This window comes from Triticum aestivum, chromosome 3B, assembly GCF_018294505.1.
Source record: "Triticum aestivum cultivar Chinese Spring chromosome 3B, IWGSC CS RefSeq v2.1, whole genome shotgun sequence".
NCBI lineage: Eukaryota > Viridiplantae > Streptophyta > Magnoliopsida > Poales > Poaceae > Triticum > Triticum aestivum.
The window spans coordinates 500,888,688-500,896,451 of NC_057801.1; positions in this window are offsets into that span (position 1 = coordinate 500,888,688).

Consider the following 7,764-nt stretch of genomic DNA (forward strand, 5'->3'; position numbering starts at 1 on the left):
TCTGCTCACGTCTGTTTAGGTCCGTCTGAATAAAAAACACAGCTCAACGCTGTGATGCATTTGATTATTTTGTGTTTTGGTCCGTCTGAGCCATCGTGGGGTGGGTAGGGGGCTCATGGTGAAGGAGGAGCCCAAGGACGACGAGGCCTTCGAGCTGGCCGAGCTTTGCTATGTGGCCTGGGCTACCACTGGTGCCCCACGCATCAAAGGTGGCGGCCACCGCAATGCCCACATGATACCGCCAGAGCCGGAGTCGTGGCCACTGGATCCTGTCGGCGACGAGGACGAGGACGACGAGTAGTTGATCTATGGTTTATTTATTATTTTAGTTCAATTAATGTAATTAATAGACTTTTGGCGGCCTAATATATAAGCCCTCGTCCCAAAATGTGTGTCAAAAAAAGTCTTGCATTTTGGGATGAAGGGAGTACATTTTAAATCAAAAGGAGGGGAATAAATGTGTTGTGTGCGTTGGGTCCACTAAAGGACGGTGGACACGGCCGTACTTTTGTTATCCGCCTGACACCCAAACGGATAAAAAGCAGACACATTTTATGTTCATTTGGGTTAGCCCGATGGAGTTGCTCTAACAACTATTGCAATATAAAAATCCTTTGTGAAAAATGCAATCAAGTTCTAGATCCATCGTTTCTTCTTTGGAAAAAGATTGCAATCAATCGACCGATTGGGTTGCTCCATCGGCTCCCACACATGTGCCACATCGCAGTGGGCGCCGCACAACTTTGTTCACTCGTTCATATCCTTTCCCCTCTTGTCTTCACCATGACTGCCTTGGGACTCCTCGTCTGAGCTTGCCCCTCCTCTTTCTTTGAGAATCCCCGGTTGTCGCCACACCTTCACATCACTGCCATCGCAATGCTGCTAAATGCCACACCCCACCCCATGACACAAGCGACCCACAACGAGGGTGCTCCACACTGGCCTGCTCGCTGGAAGATGGGAGACGGTGTGTAAGTCCCGGGATGCGGAGCTATTCCAAGTTTAGCTGCTAAATGCCACACCCCATCCCATGACACAAGCGACACACAACGAGGGTGCTCCACACTCACCTGCTCGCTGGAAGATGGGAGACGGTGTGCAAGTCCCGCGATGCGGAGCTATACCAAGTTTAGCACGTTGTTGTCAATCTCAAAATAGGAACGCATTTGATACCGCCCACAATGTATATCTTCAAGCATATTTATGGGAATATACACCACGTCACCACGGGGTATTATATGATTGGGAACATCACGGAACCATCTAAAACGAAGCAATCGGTATAAATAGAACTCACATGGGTCAAGATCCAAATTATTACATCAGGAGGCCACATGGCTCAACATAACATTCGTACATTAGTGGAAAACGATCCCATCCCATGAGGTCTCATCCACCCGGGATCTCCTATCTACTAGTCACCATTATAGTACTAAACGTAGTATCACGCAGAAGCATCATCATAGAAGTAGTCCTCTGCAAGAATGTTCATAGCAAGGTGAGTACATGTCTCACTCTGCAAGGCTTACATCAAACCCAAGCTAGTACTCCACATTGTCAAAGAAGGGGTACGGTTTAGCAAGGGTGAGTACATGTCTCACTCTGCAATACTAAGAATTCTATAGAGATACACTATAACTTGTGTTTTATTAGAGATGAGGTGAGAAAGCACATAAGACGTAAAGGAACGTTGATCCACTAGTCCGTCCTGTTGGAAATATGCCCTAGAGGCAATAATAAAAGGATTATTATTATATTTCCTTGTTCATGATAATTGTCTTTATTCATGCTATAATTGTATTATCCGGAAATCGTAATACACGTATGAATACATAAACCATAATATGTCCCTAGTAAGCCTCTAGTTGACTAGCTCGTTGATCAACAGATAGTCATGGTTTCCTGGCTATGGACATTGGACGTCGTTGATAACGGGATCACATCATTAGGAGAATGATGTGATGGACAAGACCCAATCCTAAGCATAACACAAGATCGTGTAGTTCGTTTGCTAGAGCTTTTCCAGTGTCAAGTATCCTTTCCTTAGACCATGAGATCGTGTAACTCCCGGATACCGTAGGAGTGCTTTGGGTGTACCAAACGTCACAACGTAACTGGGTGACTATAAAGGTGCACTACATGTGTCTCCGAAAGTATCTGTTGGGTTGACACGGATCGAGACTGGGATTTGTCACTCCGTATGACGGAGAGGTATCTCTGGGCCCACTCGGTAATGCATCATCATAATGAGCTCAAAGTGACCAAGTGGTTGGTCACGTGATCATGCATTACGGTACGAGTAAAGTGACTTGCCGGTAACGAGACTGAACAAGGTATTGGGATACCGACGATCGAGTCTCGGGCAAGTAACGTACCGATTGACAAAGGGAATTGAATACGGGGTTGTTTGAATCCTCGACATCGTGGTTCATCCGATGAGATCATCGAGGAGCATGTGGGAGCCAACATGGGTATCCAGATCCCGTTGTTGGTTATTGCCCGAGAGCCGTCTCGGTCATGTCTACGTGTCTCCCGAACCCTTAGGGTCTACACACTTAAGGTTCGGTGACGCTAGGGTTATTAGGAAGACTTGTATGTGATTACCGAATGTTGTTCGGAGTCCCGGATGAGATCCCGGACGTCACGAGGAGTGCCAGAATGGTCCGCAGGTGAAGATTTATATATGGGAAGTTGTCATACGGACACCAGAAAGTTTCGGGGGCATATCGGTATTGTACCGGGGCCACCGGAGAGGCTCCGGGGGTCCACCGGGAGGAGCCACCCCTCTCGGAGGGCCTCATGGGCCACAAGGGACAGGGAACCAGCCCCTGGAGGGCTAGGCGCCCCCCCCTTGGGCCCATGCGCCTAGGGTTGGGGGGGGGAAACCCTAGTGGGGGCGCCCTCCTTTGCTTGGGGGGCAAGCCCCCCTCCCTGGCCGCCGCCCCCCTCTAGATCTCATCTAGAGGGGCCGGCCCCCCTTGCCCCTTCCCCTATAAATAGAGAGGTGAGGGGAGCGCTGCTGGACACAACCAAGGCGCAGCCCCTCCCCTCCCCAACACCTCTCCTCCTCCGTCACGAGCTTGGCGAAGCCCTGTCGGAGTACTGCTGCTCCACCACCACCACGCCGTCGTGCTGCTGCTGGAGCCATCTTCCTCAACCTCTCCTTCCCCCTTGCTGGATCAAGACAGAGGAGACGTCGTCCATTCCGTACGTGTGTTGAACGCGGAGGTGCTGTCCGTTCGGCACTTGGTCGTCGGTGATCTGAATCACGGCGAGTACGACTCCATCATCACCGTTCCCTTGAACGCTTCCGCACGCGATCTACAAGTGGTATGTAGATACAATCTCACTCCCTTGACTCGTTGCTTAGATGAACTCATAGATGGATCTTGGTGAAACCGTAGGAAAATTTTTAATTTTCTGCAACGTTCCCCAACAGTGGCATCATGAGCTAGGTCTATGCGTAGTTCTCTATTGCACGAGTAGAACACAATTTTGTTGTGGGCGTAGATCTTGTCAACTTGCTTGCCGCTACTAGTCTTATCCTGCTTCAGCGGTATTGTGGGATGAAGCGGCCCGGACCAACCTTACACGTACGCTTACGTGAGACCGGTTCCACCGACTGACATGCACTAGTTGCATAAGGTGGCTGGCGGGTGTCTGTCTCTCCCACTTTAGTTGGAGCGGATTCGATGAAAAGGGTCCTTATGAAGGGTAAATAGAAGTTGAAAAAATCACGTTGTGGTTATTCGTAGGTAAGAAAACGTTCTTGCTAGAACCCAATTGCAGCCACGTAAAAGATGCAACAACAATTAGAGGACGTCTAACTTGTTTTTGCAGCAATTGTCATGTGATGTGATATGGCCAGAAGTTGTGATGAATGATGAATGATATATTGTGATGTATGAGATCATGTTCTTGTAATAGGAATCACGACTTGCATGTCGATGAGTATGACAACCGGCAGGAGCCATAGGAGTTGTCTTTATTTTTTGTATGACCTGCGTGTCATTGAAGAACGCCATGTAAATTACTTTACTTTATTGCTAAACGCGTTAGCCATAGAAGTAGAAGTAGTTGTTGGCGTGACAACTTCATGAAGACACGATGATGGAGATCATGGTGTCATGCCGGTGACAAGATGATCATGGAGCCCCGAAGATGGAGATCAATGGAGCTATATGATAATGGCCATATCATGTCACTACTATATAATTGCATGTGATGTTTATTATGTTTATGCATCTTGTTTACTTAGAACGGCGGTAGTAAATAAGATGATCCCTTACACAATTTCAAGAAGTGTTCTCCCCTAACTGTGCACCGTTGCTAAAGTTCGTCGTTTCGAAGCACCACGTGATGATCGGGTGTGATAGATTCTTACGTTCACATACAACGGGTGTAAGACAGTTTTACACATGCAAAACACTTAGGGTTAACTTGACGAGCCTAGCATGTACAGACATGGCCTCGGAACACAGAGACCGAAAGGTCGAACACGAGTCGTATGGAAGATACGATCAACATGGAGATGTTCACCGACGATGACTAGTCCGTCTCACGTGATGATCGGACACGGCCTAGTCGACTCGGATCGTGTAACACCTAGATGACTAGAGGGATGTCTAATCTGAGTGGGAGTTCATTATAATAATTTGATTAGATGAACTTAATTATCATGAACTTAGTCTAAAACCTTTGCAAATATGTCTTGTAGATCAAATGGCCGCCGCTCATGTCAACATGAACTTCAACATGTTCCTAGAGAAAACCAAGCTGAAAGATGATGGCAGCAACTATACGGACTGGGTCCGGAACCTGAGGATCATCCTCATAGCTGCCAGGAAACAATATGTCCTAGAAGGACCGCTAGGTGATGCACCCGTTCCAGAGAACCAGGATGTTATGAACGCTTGGCAGTCTCGTGCTGATGATTACTCCCTCGTTCAGTGCGGCATGCTTTACAGCTTAGAACCGGGGCTCCAAAAGCGTTTTGAGCAACACAGAGCATATGAGATGTTCGAGGAGCTGAAACTAGTTTTCCAAGCTCATGCCCGGGTCAAGAGATATGAAGTCTCCGACAAGTTCTATAGTTGTAAGATGGAGAAAAATAGTTCTGTCAGTGAGCACATACTCAAAATGTCTGGGTTGCACAACCGCCTGTCCCAGCTGGACATTAACCTCCCGGATGAGGCGGTCATTGACAGAATCCTTCAGTCGCTCCCACCAAGCTACAAGAGCTTTGTGGTGAACTACAATATGCAGGGGATGGTGAAGACCATTCCTGAAGTATTTTCAATGCTGAAGTCAGCAGAGGTAGAAATCAAGAAGGAACATCAAGTGTTGATGGTCAATAAAACCACTAAGTTCAAAAAGGGCAAGGGTAAGAAGAACTTCAAGAAGGACGGCAAGGAAGTTGCCGCACCTGGTAAGCCAGTTGCCAGGAAGAAGTCAAGCAATGGACCCAAGCCTGAGACTGAGTGCTTTTATTGCAAAGGGAAGGGTCACTGGAAGCGGAACTGCCCCAAATACTTAGCGGACAAGAAGGCCGGCAACACCAAAGGTATATTTGATATACATGTAATTGATGTGTACCTTACCAGTACTCGTAGTAACTCCTGGGTATTTGATACCGGTGCCGTTGCTCATATTTGTAACTCACAGCAGGGGCTACGGAATAAGCGGAGACTGGCGAAGGATGAGGTGACGATGCGCGCCGGGAATGGTTCCAAGGTCGATGTGATTGCCGTCGGCACGCTACCTCTACATTACCTACGGGATTAGTTTTAAACCTTAATAATTATTATTTAGTGCCAAGTTTGAGCATGAACATTGTATCTGGATCTCGTTTGATACGAGATGGCTACTCATTTAAATTCGAGAATAATGGTTGTTCTATTTATATGAGAGATATGTTTTATGGTCATGCCCCGATGGTCAATGGTTTATTCTTGATGAATCTCGAGCGTAGTATTACACATATTCATAGTGTGAATACCAAAAGATGTAAAGTTGATAACGATAGTCCCACATACTTGTGGCACTGCCGCCTTGGTCACATTGGTGTCAAGTGCATGAAGAAGCTCCATGCTGATGGACTTTTAGAGTCTCTCGATTATGAATCATTTGACACATGTGAACCATGCCTCATGGGCAAAATGACCAAGACTCCGTTCTCCGGAACAATGGAGCGAGCAACCAACTTATTGGAAATCATACATACCGATGTGTGCGGTCCAATGAGTGTTGAGGCTCACGGAGGATATCGTTATCACTACGGGAAACAGATAATTTGCCGTTAGGATGCGTCTTTGCCGTCTGCTTTTCATCGGGCCAGACGGCAAAGACAAGGTTTGCCGTCTGCTGCAGACGGGAAAGAAATACTAACAGCAAAATAGACTTTGCCGTCTGTCCAACGAAATACAAACGGCAAACCGCTCACTTTGCCGTCTACCAAAACAATAACAGACGGCACAGACTTTGCCGTCTGTTCTTTTGATTAGCAGACGGCAAAGTGAGATGTTTGCCGTCTGTATTTTATTTGGTAGACAGCAAAGAGAAAACACACCACGCGGATTGATCACATGGATCAGTGACGTGGCAAGATCCAAAACGCATGTATCCATCCACCATATGCGTCGGACACACACGCAGCCACCCACCCACAAGTCAGGGGGCCACCACCATGCATAAAAAAGCCAGGGGCCCACCCACGAGGCCTGCACCCCACGCGCCCAACTCCTCTCTCTCTCCTTATCCCCTCAGCGCCCTCCTGCCGGCCAGCTTCCTCCTCTCTCCTGCAGCTCCTCTCTCCTGCAGCTCTTCTCTACATCTCCCCCGAGCAGAGCCCCGCCGCCGGCCAGCTCCCTCCTATATCCTGCTTCCTCCTCTCTCCCAGCGCTCTCCCACCCGTCCCGCGCCCCCGAGCAGCTGCACGCCACCGGCCAGTACCCGCCCGTCAACCTGTCCCCGAGCAGCCGGCTCTGCGCCCGTCTCCCGTCCGGCCGGCGCCACGCACGCTAGTCCACGAGAAGCTGCACTCCACCCCCGCTAGTCCCCGAGAAGCTGCACTACACGCCGCTCATTCGTCCGTCCAGCACCGCGCCCCTCGCCTGCCTATCCATCGTGGTCAGTGTGCAGCACCACTGTCGTCGCCGCGTGCAACTCCACTGCTGCCGCGCGAAGCTCCTCTGTCTCCACCGCATGAAGCTCCGCCACCTCACCAGCGATTCAAGAAGCTCCACCCTCCTCTCTTCTACGGTCCTCCTCCCTCCTGCATGGCCGCCAAATGACAACAGGGCATGACCGGACGTTGACCATGACGACGTGCTACACGGCCCTCTCGGCGCTGTTGGGCGAGCAGCTCAGTCCCGGCGAGCTCCGCCTCAATCTGATTTCGTTCAACGACGGTTGGTGGGCGAGATGCGCTGCTCCGGCGTCTTTTTTTTAAAAAGGAAAAAAACATTTTTTGTCGTCTGTAGTTTAACATGACTGACGACAAAGCACACTTTTTGACTGACGACAAAGAACGCGTCTTTGCCGTATGCTATTTTTGTGGCAGATGGCAAATTCACAGATTGGCTGACGGCAAAATCTTTGCCGTCTGTCCGATGAAAAGCTGACGGCAAAGTTTTCTTTGCCGACTTATCTTTGCCGTCTGACTTTGCCGTCTGCTTCCTGATGGCAAACGCTTTGCCGTATGGATTTAGGTCTTTGCCGTCTATAATCCACAGACGACAAATTACCTATTTCCCGTAGTGTATG